The sequence below is a fragment of the Euprymna scolopes genome, chromosome 13 (assembly GCF_053919585.1).
Source record: "Euprymna scolopes isolate OS-2025 chromosome 13, ASM5391958v1, whole genome shotgun sequence".
In the NCBI taxonomy this organism is placed as follows: Eukaryota; Metazoa; Mollusca; class Cephalopoda; order Sepiida; family Sepiolidae; genus Euprymna; species Euprymna scolopes.
Window position 1 is genome coordinate 35,868,853 of NC_136494.1, and position 17,479 is coordinate 35,886,331.

Sequence of the window (17,479 nt, forward strand, 5' to 3'; positions counted from 1 at the left end):
TGAGGAACGGTCTCAACCAAACTACTCTGTCAATTTTTTAGAATCTGCATATATATATATATATTTATATATATATATATATATAAAGTGACCTTGTCTATCTGTGTGAGGAACGGTCTCGACCAAACTACTCTGTCAATTTTTGGTCCACACTTGAAGATATATGGGGGATATGGGCACATGTATCACATTCGAGTTGGCTTTTAATCAATAAAAATAGTCGTAAGGTGTCAAAATTGAGGAAAATTGTAACTTGGCTGGTGTAAATCGACAAAATGTGTTATTTTTACGCATGCGCAAATATACATTTATACCTTTAGCAACGTTATTTTTTAAAGTTTTTAAATGGACTGAAATCAGACGGTAATAAGGCTGAAGAGCTACATGTTTGGATTTCGATTTTAGCTCATGGCACCCAAGTCATATTTTCTTTTAGTTTTGAAATCACAACTATATATTGGGTACAATAAAATAATAAATACAGTATTAGCACTTTAATAATCAGTATGAAATTTGTATGAATTAAAATATCATATTGAAACGTATTTTATGACTGGGTCACTCCGAGTAGCTACTACTATATATTGGGTTCAATATAATGATCAATAGAGAAGCAGCAGGCTCCTTCAGTCTTGGACAGACTATGGATACCCACGAAGGGTTGCTTGCGCGGGAAATTTCTGTGGCAGGAGGTGTGCAATCTCCGACCAGACCTCTCCTGAGACGACATTGTTAAATACTAGTGGCAAGTGAAATGTATGTACAGGACGACTGGAAACAAATACTGTGATAAGCAGAAAGTATATACAGCGCCTAGAATTCCTAAATGGTCACCCATTCTGGTACTACCCAGGCTCAATGTTGCTTAACTTCGGTGATCTGATGAGAATCGGTGTGTCAACACGATTATGCCGTATAATCAATAGAGAATTGGCTCTATAATAATGAATAAAAAAATCTGCTTCATTTAAAATATCATATTTAAGCGTATTTTACAACCAGGCAATGCAAGGTGACCTGCTAGTATAGGAATTGCATTAGAGATTATCCATGGGGTAGTATATTCTTTCTTCCTGTGGAACTGTGTGTAAATGATGCTGATGGTTTATAGCAGAAGTTGAAGCACATGTTCTCACACGAAAGTTCTTTAGCAAAACCCACTGGTTTACTTCTTGTGTAGCTACCATCGCTCAAAAGCAGCACGCATTCCACAGATTTATCTGACATAAATTCGGTGCAAATAAGCAAAAGTATATAGAAGCTAGAAACAATTGTGAGTGCATCATTATGGCGCTTAAGTTTTTTTTTTCTTTTTTATGGAAATCGCCCCAGACAAAACATTAAGTAACTTGATGTAACAAGGTAAAAATAATCCTTTATGGTCTAAACTAGTCAATGGTACGTATTAGATTGATAGATTCCGATTAAGAAAACAGCAATTCTCTCCCTTTGTCATAAACATCGCTTGTGTAATGTTAAGATTAAAAGACAAAATAAAGGAAGCGAGAGTTACACGGCTACTAAAAATAAATTAAAGGTCCAAAGCATTAGATATTCTTTTCTTTAAAGACCTCGTCTATAATATAAATCTCACCTGTTTGTTTAAATGAATGTGCATGTATGTATGCCTAAAACGTTCGACAGAGGCAACGGATTTTCACGAGATTAGTATCGTTTTGAAGCTTGAACCTTCAGACGACAAATATCGAAAAATTGTCCAAAAACATTAATTCCTTCACCCTCAACTGGGCAATTTTCTACAGGAAGGGGCCGTTTTTTTTACCCACATTTTCGAAAGTCATCGCCTCTTTTCGATTGTCTAGCCTTAATTTTAACCTACATCACTTCCGGTTTGGCGATGGGCGCAACAGCAAACACGGCACTTTTTTTTTCACATTCTTTTCCTCCTTCACAGTACGGACCTGCCTGCCTACTACCACTTTTTTTTTTTTTTTTTTTTTTTTTTGCTCAACACACACCTCTTAATACCTGGGAAACGCCAGATACTCACGCTAGTTTTATATGAATGTGAATATTAGTGCGAACACTATCAGAACATATTTTTATCCATAAACTTGTGTAGATATAATACCCGAACAATGTCAGGTATACGTGTTAGTATACAGTTGTTGTTCTGCTTGAGCATTAACTAACCTCAAAGCTTTTAATTGCCATAAAAGAGACTTAGTAAATAACTCCATTGATCTTGACAAGGCAGATGGTGAAAACAGTGTAATGGCCTCTGTCAGATAAACACTGTCTCGATTATAATTGAACTTTTTAGAACTGCAAAGAATTGAAATGAGGCAACCTTGCGTGACATTAAATCTACAAAGATTCTCATTGGTGATGTGTCTATTGATTTGTTTGAAATGATGGAGTGATGCTCTGCCCTGAATGGGTCGAACGATCAAAGGTCTAATCACATTGCAGATTTTACTATATAAACGACGAGCATTACAAAATAAAAGATGCTGATAGAAAAATCATTCACCAAATCGATGTGGAATATCATTGTTTTCTTATGCATAATCCTGATACACAATACTTCCATATTGTTCGGTGCTTTGCCAACCTTTCCTGTCATTAACAAAGTGAAGATAGTAATTTTTTTAGCCAATTTTTCGATATTTGTCGTCTGAAAAGTCGAACATTAAAACGATACTGATCTTGGTAAAATCCGTCGCCTCTGTCGAAAGTTTTAGGCAGACATGCAAACATACATATATACATTTATATATTTGTAACTAAAAGTTTTCGACCCAAACCGATTAAAAAGCTTATCCTATCTCTGAATACCCTTTATGTAAAATTTCAAATGACCAGAAATTGTCTGAGTAATTTGGCAGACACCTCAGAGGTCAGTTTTTTTTTAAGTTTGACCCTTATTATGACCTCTTAAGATTTATTGTTTTGGGCTCTAATCAAGTTATTAAGTAAGATCCATGTTCAAGGAGCCTATATCTAAAATTTCAATTGTTTATACCCAAAATTGCCGGAGGAGTTTGGTAGATTTCTCAAAGGTTAAATCGTTTGAACTTTGACTCCTTAACAGCCAAATTTCTGGCCGAAAACCGATCACAAATATTTTCCCAAATCTCAGTACCCTGTATATCAAATTTCGAGTCTGTAGACTTTAAATTGACAGAGTTATTGCGTAGGGAAATGTACACACACACACACACACACTCACTTTTATATATATATATATATATATATATATATATATATATATATATATATAGGCAATGGTGATGAAATGTTCACCTGAAACAAACAAATGTAAACTTCAACCTAATATAATTAATAATATTTATAAATTAATATATTAATCCCAACCAAATAAAAAAAGCTCAATACAAACACAATAGGAAGGAGAGCTTGTCATAAGAAAAAGAAATTAACACTGTAAATTAAAATTTACAAGTAAATTTCTTGTTCAACAGAATGCTCTAAAATAATTTGAAAATTTCTCTAGAGGATCGTACTGGTAAAATTTAATTCTTTTCCTTATAATATAGGAAGCATGGTAGAGTCTGTCCTTGTTTACAGTGCTACAACCTGGACACTCACCAAAAGATTGGAAAGAAAACTAGACAGCACATACACCCGTATGCTCCGAACGGTATTAAATATATCTTGGTAAAATCATCCCACGAAGCAGCAACTTTATGGCAACGTACCTGCCATATCTAATACCATCAAATAAAGAGGCCTACGATTTGCTGGTCATTGTCTGAGGAGCAAGCATGAATTGTGAGTGATGTATTGCTATGGACTCCACAACATGGACGCTCAAGCAAAGGACACCCTAGATCCACGTACCTCCAGCAAATAGCACACGACGCCAACTGTGAACCTGAAGATCTGAGGCAGCTGATGGAAGATAGGAAACTCTGGAGAGGAAGAGTCACATTGGTCCGGGCAAGGAGCCCATCATGATGATGATGAAGAAGCATTCTTTTAAACATATTTCTTTAAATAATATAAACAATTCTGTGTACATAATTTAGTTCTGAGCATTTCTAGTTTTTAAAATGAGTTTTGAATAGCTAACTCTATAATGATGATTCCGTAAGGATGAAACATATACATATGTAGATAATAATTAAGTGCATATTATTAAATTATATATATATATATATATATATATATATATATATATATATATATATATATATGTATATATATATATATATATATATATATATATGAGGTGTCTTCAATAAGTTTCCAGACTTTCTTTGCACAGGCATTTTAAATTGTCATAGACTTTTGTTGAAAATTCAATATGTTATTGCTATACATCTTATGCAATGACTGATCAAATTTTATGATTTCAGGTTCAAATGAACAGCTACAACAGGAATTGGAATAAACCCTACTAAAGCCTGATTTTCCCAACTGGTGACTTTAAAAAATGCAATCTGGGCGTGAAGACACTTTAGAAGAATGATATGCAATAAAATTCTTTTTAAAACTTGGAAAAAATGTCACAGAAATGTATGGAATGCTTCAGACTGCTTTTGGACCATCTTGCATGAATCGAGCATCAGTTTTTGAGAGATATAAGAGATTCAAGGAAGGTAGAGTTTGATGACAGTGTAGGAACTGTAAACAGAATTATTTGCAGGAAACTGAAGATGCAGAAGACGCAATGTTTATCTGATGAGCGCTTCATCCTCGTCACAGACTATTTGACAAACATGGGCATCAAGATAGTTCTTCACTGTCCCTATAGTTTAGACCTTGCTCCATGTAAGATTTGGTTACTCCTCAAGCTCAAGGAAAACCTTAGAGGCTGTCATTAGCAGAATATTGAAGAGATGAAATGAGGCTGTGATGACATGCTCACTCAAAAAAATTCCATGGGGTTTTCCAGAAGTTGATGGAGCACTACAAGAAGAGCATTACAGTTAGAGAAGATTATTTCAAAGAGTACTAGAGTATCATGTGTACTGCACATAAAGTACCCATACGAAAGAAGTTTGGAAACTGAAAGACTACACACACACACACACACACACACACACACACACACACACACACACACACACGTGGCTAGCAAGGCTACAGGGGAGACAACCAAGCAAAGAAAACCTTCAGCAAAATTCATTCCAAAACTGAAGCTGCCCTTTCCAGAACACTATATATATATATATATATATATATATATATATATATATATATATATATATATATATATATACACACAAATGTAGGCAAATTTGGGCATATTTTATAGGTTTGAAAATATAGTACTTTTTTATCAATTGTCATAAAATTTTAACCATAGAATAGTATTGTAATATTAAAAAAATCTGCAAATTTTCATGTAGTTTCCTCCCATAGAACCAAATATATGAGCATTTCAATATTCAATTTGGCTATGAGTATATATATATATATATATATATATATATATATATATATATATATATATATATATATATATATATATATGGCCTAGCAAGGCCACAGGTGAGATAACCGAACCAGCGAAATGGAAGCTACCTCTCTGGACACTACGTATAGAAATCTAGGCAAATTTGGACATATTTTAATGAATTGGAGATATAGTTTTTTTTTGTTTTTTTTTACCAATTGTCATAAAATTTTAACCGTAGAATACTATTATAATCCTCAAAAAGTCTGCAAACTTTTATGTAGTTTCGTTTCATAAAACCAAAGATATGAGCATTTCAATAGTCAATTTGGCTACCATCATATATATATATATATATATATATATATATATATACATATATATATATATATATATATATATGATAGATAAGAAGATAAGAACAAGTAGTTAATAAAATATGTAAAAAACACTTTGAAAAAGAGTTAAAAACATATTTAATTTTAAAAAAGAAGCACTAAATAAATGGATAGTCCTTAATCCGCGGAGTTTCGAAGAAATACTTTCCTTCTCATCGGAGGGTAGGATTTAGCAAAATGCAGGATCGAATTTTGCTTGCAAAAGTATTAAATGAAACTACAAGTAAGTAATAGATCTTACTTGATAAAAAAAAAGTGAAGCAGAGGGAATAGAGTGAATAAAAAAGTGATTTGACGTGAATGGATAGTCTGGTGAAAGGTAAAATTTCCAATGACGGTAAAATCCAAAGATGCAGAATCCAAGGAAATTCTGTAGCTTTGGATTTTGATACGTCTTGTCTTGATACTGTTTAAATCCGTGTGTGTAGTCGCTTGGTTTAAGCACGAAATTTAAGCAATGGGGAGTCACATATTTTAGAAAACATTTTATTATGAATTTATATATATATTTATACAAAAAGAGAGATGGGGGGGAGGAGATTATAAAATTATGCTTAAAAATCCATATTATTTAAACCCTACTGCTTTTCCATACATAACTAATATTTGTATACATCGATTTTTTACAGAAATTAAATGCTGAAATGTACTTAATATAGTTGAAATTCAAGCTATGCAAACAAGTAATACTTGGAATAATCGCCCTTAATTTATTCACTCTGTACCTATGCATATATTGTATCGCTGGATACTTTATTTTACTTTCGATGCCTATTACAAGTATCTTGCATTTATCGAAACGCAGATTTTACTTGTGACAGACGATGTGAGCAGGTTCGACTTGTTCGTTGGGAGTGAAAATGTTGGCTATGTCTCTAGTTGATACATCAGACATTTAAGACATGCTAGCTCCATTCTTAACCCTAAACACCACTGTCTATCTGTTCCCTGCAGTATCAGGTGTCTTCTCTCAAAATTTATTGGTTAGCATATTAACTTTGTACAATTGTTACATTTACTTATTCTATCGACAGTTTTTTACTCTTTTAAGTACGTAGGTGTTGCCAAGTCTACTGCAAATCTAGGCAACTACTACGAGGTTAGAAATCTTTTCACACCTGCTAATATTCTATATCTTTGTCAACTACCATTGTTGCAACATCTGACCTACCGCATCAGCCACTAGCCTCTCCCCCTTGGACAGAGTTCAAAAAGAAATTTATAACCTAATAGATCTTGCACTGTCTGTCAAGGTCTCGCCTCTGTCGCCTCACTACAGTATTACATCGCTATCCTTGTTTTACACATATTTCCACGGAATATGCTCCAGACGAACTTGGTACGCTTGTACCCTTTTAACTAAAATACTCGCAACCCACCCAACTAGCAGCAAAATCACACCTCTTCTCTGAAGATATTAATAGATGTCAGTTTTTTTAATTTCTTCCTTTGGGCAATTTGCCTTGTAATTTCCCAGTTTGCTTTACTTGAGATAGAAGACTTAACCATATTCGATTTGTTCGTTGACTAGGTCACCAGTCAATAGATCAGAAATTTAAGATATGCTAGCTCCATAGCCATAAGATATTCCAGATATGCTAACTCCATAACTATAAGCCCCATTGTCCTATCGATTTTAATATTTATCAGATTTCTTCTCTTGACATTTATTGGATAAGAAATAAACTTTTGTTATCCTTGCTTGTTCTATCGACTTAAAAACAAAAAACAAAAACTCTTTCACCAAAAACAAGGAATATTGCTACTTGGAACGTAAGAAGTTGCTATTTGATATCATGTCTAACAGCGTCTCTATTTGAGATCGTATCTAATTGAGAGTTGAGCAGCTAGATGGACAGATAATTAATTTAATTACTATTATGATACATGAGTTATTAAACAAAATAAATAAATGATTTAGTATGTATGACAATGTACTAATTTCTTTTTGATAATTTTGTAAGACATAGGGTATCAAGGAAAAAGGATTCAATCTAACAATCTTTTACCCGAATTAAGAATTTTCCTAAATAAACTGAATTTAATTCCCTTTATTAATGTAAATAACATGTTAAAAGAATAAGAAAGAAGAAATCGTTAGTCAGAATCAAATAGTGATGTATAAGATGCATCACCATTAACGTCTTTGAAAAATCCAAACGACTTAATTTTATATATTAGATAGGAGAAAAAGAATATAGATAGTATATGTATCTATATTACACACACACGCATTATATATATATATATATATATATATATATATATATATATATATATATATATATATATATATTTCTGTGGAAATATATTTTTTTATACTATATACTATATACCAATCCTTATTTAAGAAGCTCAATGTGATTACAGAACAATATAGTGAATAAATGACAGAAAACTATATTCCAAAATTCATGATGTTGACCATCTTATAGTTTATTCCTTTAATTTAGTTGACATTTACAATTTTTTACAGTATCTGTTTCGTAGTGCAAAATCAATCACTTAATTATTATATCAATCAGTGAAACTATTATGCCCTTAACTCATCAAAAGAAATAACAACAATCAACCAGTCAAAAGGAAATAAAGTGTGATTTGACATGATTAAAATCCGAAAATTGACGGATTGATTGTTGCTGTTTCTTCTGATGAGTTAAGGGCATAATAGATTCACTGATTGATATAATAATTAAGTGATTGATTTTGCACTACAAAACAGATACTGTCAAGAATTGTAAATGTCAACTAAATTAAAGGAATAAATTATAAGATGGTCAACATCATGAATTTTGGAATATAGTTTTTTATGATCACTATATATATATATATATTCTTTGACGAGGAAAACTGCGGAGCACAGATGTTCTATTTGCTCCATGTTCTGCAAATCGAGTGGTGGTTTGAAGCATCATGTGAATGTCGACAGTAAGGCAGTACCGGTTGGCGTCCCTCAATTTCAGCTAAAGTGTGACCACTGCAATAGACTGTATAAGAGCAGGGCTGGTCTGAAGAGCCACCTTCGTTCCCACAAAAGATAGAAAATGCATCTTGATCACATCTCCACATTTATATATATATATATATATATATATATATATATATATATATATATATGCACACACACACACACACACACACACACACACACACACACACACACACACACATATATATAAATTATAAAACGTATTAAATGAAATAACAAAAACGTAAGAATATTTTAAAAAGTACATGGGAATGGATAAATAATCTATAATATAAATATCACCTGTCTGTTTAAATGTATGTATGTATGTATGTCTGCCTAAAACTTTCGATACAGGCAACAGATTTTCAGGAGATCGATGTCGTTTTGAAGCTCGATCCTTCGGACGACAAATATCGAAAAATTGGCTAAAACATTAATTGTATTACCCTCAACTGGACACTTTTCTACAGGAAGGGTTCCCTTTTTTCGCCGATATTTTCGAAAGTCATCCACTCTTTTCAATTGACTAGCCTTAATTTAAACATTCGTCCCTTTCGGTTTGGCCATGGGGCAACAGCAAAGACATCACTTTTTTTCATGTTCTTTTCCTCCTTTGCGGTACGGGTTCGAGCCTGCCAGCCTACTATCACTTGTTTTACCCATTACACACCTATAAACAACCGGGCAACGCCGGGCACCAAGGCTAGTCAACAATAAAGCAAAGGAAAGGTGGTCTTTTGTTAAGAAATGACGATCATTTTATATATATATATATATATATATATGCGAATTAAAAAAATTATTTGCATCTAAAAGCGTGTCTGTAAAACAGCGTGTCTGTTTATTCTATATTTTTGTTCTGTGATATATTAACATATAAACATATATAAAAATAAAAAGGCATAAAAAAACTGAAGTACTTTTGGTATATACACACATTGATCTTTATTATAGAGTGAATGATATCCCCGTGGCAGCGGGAAAGTTAGCCAGTCAATGCCTCTATTTATCTGGCCGCTCAACAAATATTTACGCCGGAATGTATCCAGTTGGAGATACACAATCACGTTCGTAAGAATGCAGGAAGTGATTGGAATTGGTAACCACATTGCTGTTTCTTTGGAATCTTCTGTAGAATTCTTGTTCTTCTTTTGCCCCTTTGGCCTTGTTTGGTCTTTGGCCTTGCAACTGCACGTGTCAACAATGCCTTTCCGCTGTTTGTTTCGGAGAACATAATTAAAGACTAAACATTAATTAATTGACACGAGCGGAACGAGGGCTGATTTGCACCCTTGTTTATGGCGTTAAAAAAAGAAAGAAACAAAAACAAAACAAGAATTGTGGGTAAAAGGATGCGAATCAAAGAACATGAAAACTGCTGACTAAATTGAAGATGCCGTCAGGATGCGAATTGACGTTTTGTTAGACAAGAAAAACAAGAAAAATGGTGATGCCAATTTCTGATTATAAAAGACGAACGGATATTCTAAGGTTGCGTTCATCCAATCCATGCTTTTAGTGACAGACCAAAAATGCTATTCGAACATAAGCTTGACAGACCAATGACAAAACATCCCACAATTTGACCGGGGTATAAACGCTATTACAAAATTAACAGTGACATAAACGAAACTGCTATTTCAAACGTAAGCATGATAGACCAATGAAAATATCAGGTTGGTGCAAAAATGTCATTTTTATATATGATTGAACGTCAAAAACGTTTTTTTGCACCAACCTAATACCTTTTCAATCATGAGTGTAACAAAGTCGTTATTTAATTACCTCCCCATAAGGGCAGAGTTAAATGCAACGTCAGTTTAAATGAGGAACATCCGGCTCCACCAAAATAGCATTCTGAATTGGTACCAAATATAAATTCAATCGATCTAGAAGGAGTTCTCCTTCATTGGCTGAGGACAGAACATATGAAGTGCAATATCTGAACAGCTACTACACTTTGATCCCAGCCAATTGGACGGACCTAAAATAAGTTGCAGCCATTCAATCTGTGGTAATGATATTTTTTTTACATAGGCATCACCATTTATCAAGGCCCAGAGGCCACTCGAGGATAAGGGTTAAAAGTATACAGTAATCAATTGGACAATATAGTAATCGTTAGTAATAGAAATTCGGTAAATTTGTAAACTTAAGTAGAACAGCTCATCAAGAACTTATTTACATTGGACTTGAAGACAACCATATTGTAGTCAGCTGGAGAGTAGGCAAACGGAAGACAGTTCCACAGGCGTGCAGTTCTAAGAAAGAAACTTTGTTCATGGAAATCCGATGATTAACAAGAAAAAGTGAAAAACAAATTTATAAGGAATATCTTTTTACCAATCAATTGACTTTCATAGTCTTCAAGGTTGGATTTTTTTCTCTTAAGTATTTTTTTTCAGATATTGTGATATATAATCTGTTTCCGGTAACTCCGACATGTTGGAAATTGTGATTTTGCTGGTAGGTTGGTTAGTGCAAAAAAAAGTTCAAGGGGTGAAGTGTTGACGTATGTCAAACGCGGTAGCTAGGGTCAGCGGTGACGCCTGGGATATCATTCAGTACGTGTGAAAGAAAATGATGCATGGAAAAGAAAGAGAGAAAGATGTTTTTTCGTTCGCATGCAAGATCAGTTTGCCTTCCAATTTTGGACAAGACAGACGTGTTGAAAATGGGTAAAAAAAAAAATAAATAAAAAAAACAAAAAAAAACAAAAAAATGTTTGAGTCACAATGCGATGGCCCCCCCCCCACCTTCACTCGTTAGACGAATAAAGAAATCATGCCACAAGATCGATGTTATGTTTTCGTCAGATGTTCTTTTTCAGCATCAACCAGTGACGGAAAGAATTGATCAGAAAAGACCAAGAAACTAGAAACAGTATGACAACTTTATCGCAATACATATGCACACACTAGACGCAACCATATGCCACATACATGTCTAGACATACATACACAGGTATACATAGATGATCACGGCCGCACACATACATACATGCACATGCGCACATACATAGACAATTAATAAGACACGTATGATTAATAAGTAAGACTATGACAACAGCATATTATTGTTTTGACTCTTGAGTATATAACCAACAGTTAACCACAGTTAATCAACGGAGAACTACATCACTCTATATAAAAGCATATGAGATATCAATGGATACACACTCGAGAGTCAAAACAATGAAAAGAATATGCTGTTGTAATCGAGACGTCCTCCCCCGAAATCTTACATTTATACCTTTATTAGAAGGCTTGTAAAAAACCGGATTCAAGATGGCGTTTTTACTTTAATGTGAAGATTTACTGTCAATCGAAAACTCGAAAATTAAGCAAAAATACAACTAATAATTGTCAGCAATCTGTCAAATATTTAATTTTCAACCGATCTGCACATTTTTAACTTACTAAAACTCTTTACGTTCTTTATTGTAAATACTTTGCAAATCCAAATTCTGGCAACATTGTCGTCTATCTTGAAAGTATGCTGACAGGAGTAAATGAAAATTATGCCAACAAATTCATAATGATAAAGCTTGCAATCTGTAAATACATATGAAAATTATATATTCAGTGAAAAAGTAACATCTATCCCCCATTTGTTTATTTTCTGTCAAACTTTTGTATTTTTAAAATTACTCAGACTTCATCTTCAAACAGCATTTCAGCCAATGTAACTTCCAACCTCCTTTAGACGTATCTTGCCGAACTCGGGAATCTTCCTGTCAAACTCGGGTATCCGCATGGAATGGCAAATGGAATCCTTTATGGAAGTAGTATGCTCTTGTTTCGTTAGCCATGACTGGCTAGAAGTCGTAAGTAATTCGTTTGTAATTATATTCTTTGTATTAAACACACCGTGAATTAAACTTGCAACATCCAGAAAAAAACATCACTTACATATTTTTTGGAGATTAAGGTTCAATTCTCAGTCCAGGTGGTACACAAAGTCTACAATTGTGAATTACTCAAGTCGTCTACACAGTCATGGCTAACGGAACAAGAGCATGCTTTCCTGGTAGATTAAATTAAAAGGTTATGTTAAAATTCAGTGCTGATTCCTGAGTTGAACCATATACACCTGAAGAAGGTCGAAACGTAGTGATAACACTGAAGATGAGAACAGTAGTCCGAATAATCAGTTCTTTTTTCTTGTTAGCTACACTGCAGAAGTGAAAAAAAAATCTCATATGAAATTGAAATCTGACAGATCAACCAACTGGCCAACAGACAGAGATACGTACGCTCTTTAAAAAATGGCAGTGCTAATTTCTGATTAAGAAAAAGAAAAAGAAAAGACTAACACTTACAACCAGAAAGCTGAAATTAATCAACTGCGAATATAATTTGTTTATTTCTTTTTAAAGTTCTAATTAGTTAAACAATCACAAACATTCGAGCAAAGCTGACATCTCTGGGCGAAATCAGTTTGACAAGACAATGGAACACCTGTCATATTGCATTGAGCAAGTTTATTATTTACAAAACTACAGTCCTGAGTTCGACTCTTTGCATTACTCGTTAAAGCTAATGTAAGTTAGCCGTAGTGAGGAGATCTTATTTGGGCAGCAAATACTATGGGATTTTGGAATATTTTTTTGATGTTGCTGTGGTTCAGTTTTATGAAGTGTAAGTTTTGTTTATGTAACTCCATAAACGATTTTTGCGGTCTTCTGATTTTTGGTGGAGTTACTGTCTAGTTTTTTTCAATGATTTTTGTTGATGGAACAGTTACCTTTCTTCGAATTTTTGTTGCTAATCAATGTAGACTGTTACCATTTGGACAAATATTTTTTTAGAACGTTTTTTATCTTCCGTATTTTGATGGAAAAAAGATGACCGTGGTTTTATATCTAATATATAAACTGCTATATGTCTGTCCCCATATTTTCAAACTATTTTCTCCAAAACAAAAAGTCGCAGAGTGGAGCTAGGCACCTCAAATGATTGGATTTTTTTTTTATAAACCTTTCTTTTATTGGTCTTTGGCCAATTAAAATTGTTTTTAAGGGGTCAAAAATGAAAAAACTCGTTAAACATTTTGTACATTCATCTTATTTAAAAAAAAATTTTAGTCAGTTTATATGCGTGTTACGTTGGCACAGTGATGACGTCAGTTTTGAATGCTATAGTTTCGGTTTCCATTCTAGGCAATAGCACTTTTTACTTTTGAAATCACGACTCCATAATAATATATACGAAATCTAGACAAATTAAAATATATTTAAGCATATTTTACGCCCGGGCAAAGCCTGCCCCCTCCCACTAGTATAGAATAAGGGGATGAACAAGGAACAGACAACAAATAAATGACAGCAATTACTGTTGCTTTGAAGACCCGTGTATCTTGGAGAGGTACACAAGAAAATTTAGACGGATTTTTTTTCAAACATAAGAAATGGACAGACAGTTAAACTGAACTACTTACCGAAGTAGCTCTTTCAAGATACCGTTGTTTCGTTAACTTTAATGTAGGCGTTTATATTTATATATATATTTATATATATATTATATTTTATAATGTAGGCGTTTATATTTTCTCCACACTTATGCTTTTGTTAGCAAAAATATCAGCTACTAGGAACAAAAAAAAAAAAATTTCTTCGTGGGCGCTCAGTTTTTTTTTTTTTTTTGCCTAAGTATTTGCAAGTAAGCATGCTTTTGTTCGGGCTTCACTTGGGGATTTTTGTAATTGTAGACAACTTTTTTTTTCTTTATTTTTTTAGAAGTGTTGGGAGGACAGAAGAGAAAAATTATTTTATAGACAAAAGCAAAAAAAAAAAAAAAATGCTTGGAATTTTTTTTAATGCTTGGGAATTTTCTTTGGTGTGAGAACTTGCCCCCCCACACTTTTTTTTTTTTTTTTTAAAGAAAAGAACTCGCCTCGATGGATTTGAGGGGAGAATCATTTTATACCCGAAATTTGTTGAAATTCAACTCCGTTTCATATTTCTTTTTAAATCACTTTGCTGTGTTTGCAGTTTGGTGAATAGTTTATTTTGTTTTTGAACACTTGAATCGTAATACTTCGGCTCTTGAGCTTGTCAGTATATCTTGTGAACAAACTCCTTGTGTGTAAGCAATTGTTCTCGATAATTTGTTTGACCGTTATATTGTTTGTACAGACTTTAAACAATCTTAAATATTCTGTAGATGTTGAATCGCTAATTCGGCATATTATTTTGTAGTTAATCGTTTATGTAGTAATGCCAGCTTAATTTATCGTTCAACATGATTAAACGAGCCCTCTGTCGTTACTGCTGGTGCTGTGCTGAGGACGAAATTCCCAATGTAATTCTCGAATCTTTCTTTCGCTATTGATGTGGGACTGTTCAGGCATTGGGGTTTTAGCAGGAGTGCGTTTCTCGAATCCTTCTGTCATCACTGATGCGATAGGTGTATCAGAATTTTTGTAGGAATTTTTGACACCTCTAACACGAAACTGCAAATAAAATATAAAAAACTCGTAATTTCTCTTGGGTTGTTTATTTTCTTTATGCATTATACTTCCAAAATAAACTATTAAAGTTGTTTTAAAAGTAATAGAAATATTTTTTTTTATTTAAAAAAAAAAAACAGTAATGAAATTAATTAAATGTTACGAGTTCAGTATTTTTCAATTTTTAAACTTTAAAAAAAAATCCATCAAAATTTTTCTAGTGATTCTATTTTTACGATATTTTCAGGGTCAATGTGAAATTTTATGCTCTTTCCAATAAACCGAATATAATATTTTAGACAAACTTTTTTTTTAATTCCCCCCCCCCCATTTTCAAATGTCTATTAAAAAGTAAATTATTAATTCATGTACCAAAGTTTTATATATGACAAATTGAAGATAAAAGATCAATAAATAGATATTCAAATTTAAAACAAAAAAAGTGTTTTTTTAGAAATTTACCTGTAAAGTCCGAAGTTTTAAACCTTTTTAAAAAAAAAAATAAAAAAAAAATAACACGTTGTTTGTTTATTTTTTTTTTCTTTTAATGAAACCTTGGTCTTTGCTCCTTTAATTGAAAAAAATTACGGCTTGAATTACATTTTTCGAAGGGTTATAAGCTTCGAAAGAGAGCGGGTGGAATTATTCAATAGTTTTCACGAAATTTCTGACAATGCTACTGATACGAGCCCAAGTTTTTATTAATTACATTTTCACCCCAAACAAGGCACATTGCCACTTTGATGTGGGAGGCTACTGTCAAGGACCTAAGCTACAGGGGTACTATGTAGGGAGTTGGGCAGAAAGATATCGGTTCACATTACATTTGAACTTCTACAGTTGGGGAAGCATGGACCCGAAAGGGAATTCCAAAGTCTTAGCAGTTCTGGGGAAGAAACTACTGGAGTAGAAAACTCTCTTACATGTAGAGATCTCTACTGTGTAAGGGTGGAATTTAGCTGCTAGTCGGGTTTGTCGGGAGTATTTACGTCGAGGGAGTACAAGTGCTTGTAAGTTCATCGGAGCATTCACCATTAAAATACTTGTAGAACAGGCAGCGATGCAACATTTCGTTGATGGGACAGAGGCTGAAGCTTAGATGATAGTTCAGGACCTATCAGGTTGGCGACTCTTTTGAACCCTGTCTAAGAGCAAGAGACTAGTAGCAGATGCACCAGCCCAAATATGACAACAATACTCCATACATGGGCGAATGGTGGCCTTATAGAGGTACAGGATACTTTCAGGCGTTAGTAACTTTCGAGCACGGTAGAGAGAGAGCCTACCTTCTTTGCAGCAGCCCTGTCAATGCTCTCAAAGTTATTGTTCTAACTCATGTTTCTTGTGAACGTTGGGCCGGGGAGTTTAAAAGAAGTACTTTCAGAAGTTTGGGACCATAGAAGGAAAGCACGGAACATGGATAATGTATAAGAAGGATATTTTAACAAAAGTTACAAGGTAAGGATAAAGGGTAAGTGGAGTGTACTATCCGATAGCGTCCAATATGAGTAGTCGTATGTGCTGCGCACTAATCTGATTACTCCTTACTACGTACGCATGGGTAGTCGTATATGCTGCACACTACTAGTACTCCTGCTGATTCTAAAGTGTTATGATGCTGCTCATTGAAAGTATTATCTCACACCGTAATATAGTAGTGGATGAGTCTATGATGTAAGTAAGTTTCAGTCTCACAACAGTAAGAAAACGGGGTAGTTGTTTGATTTTTTAAATTATTTTTATTATTATACTTCTTATTCAGTATTCTATTTATTGCGTTTTTCATTGGGAATGATCAGAGAAAAAATAACACAAAAAAAAGAAATTTTCAAAAGTTAATGAAATAGTGCATCACAAACATAGCATAAAAGCATATGATCTAACTAACAGGGAGACTCGACGTTGCCCGGGATTGAATGACCGAATATTTCACACTCCTATATTTTTATTGTCATCAAAATCCGTAAAGTCGCCAGGGAAGAAGCTTCACATGCCTCCATGCAGTAACTTAGTTCAAAATATATGTTATTCTACATTGACCTCTAGAGAACCTACTGTTTCTGATATAAAATTAGTTAATATAAACATTTTCCATTTAACGAAAAAAAACAAAGAATAACACATTACGATATTTACGTGCGTGGTTTGAAACTACAGACTACGTCATGCAAACAAAAAAACAAAACAAAAAAAAACACGTAAATTTTCAAGTCTCATAAAATTCTTTGCAGTTAATGAATAAAATTTAAGAAATTTACGTGCGGAGTTTGAACC

At 33.5% G+C, this 17,479-nt stretch overlaps 1 protein-coding gene and 1 pseudogene across 1 annotated transcript in view; one reads left to right on the forward strand and one right to left on the reverse strand.

Moving 5' to 3' along the window:
* LOC145291974 (uncharacterized) overlaps positions 1-17,479 on the forward strand; it is a 635,233-nt gene that overhangs the window by 129,823 nt on the left and 487,931 nt on the right. The window lies entirely within an intron of this gene.
* LOC145292402 (5S ribosomal RNA) lies at positions 802-919 on the reverse strand (annotated as a pseudogene).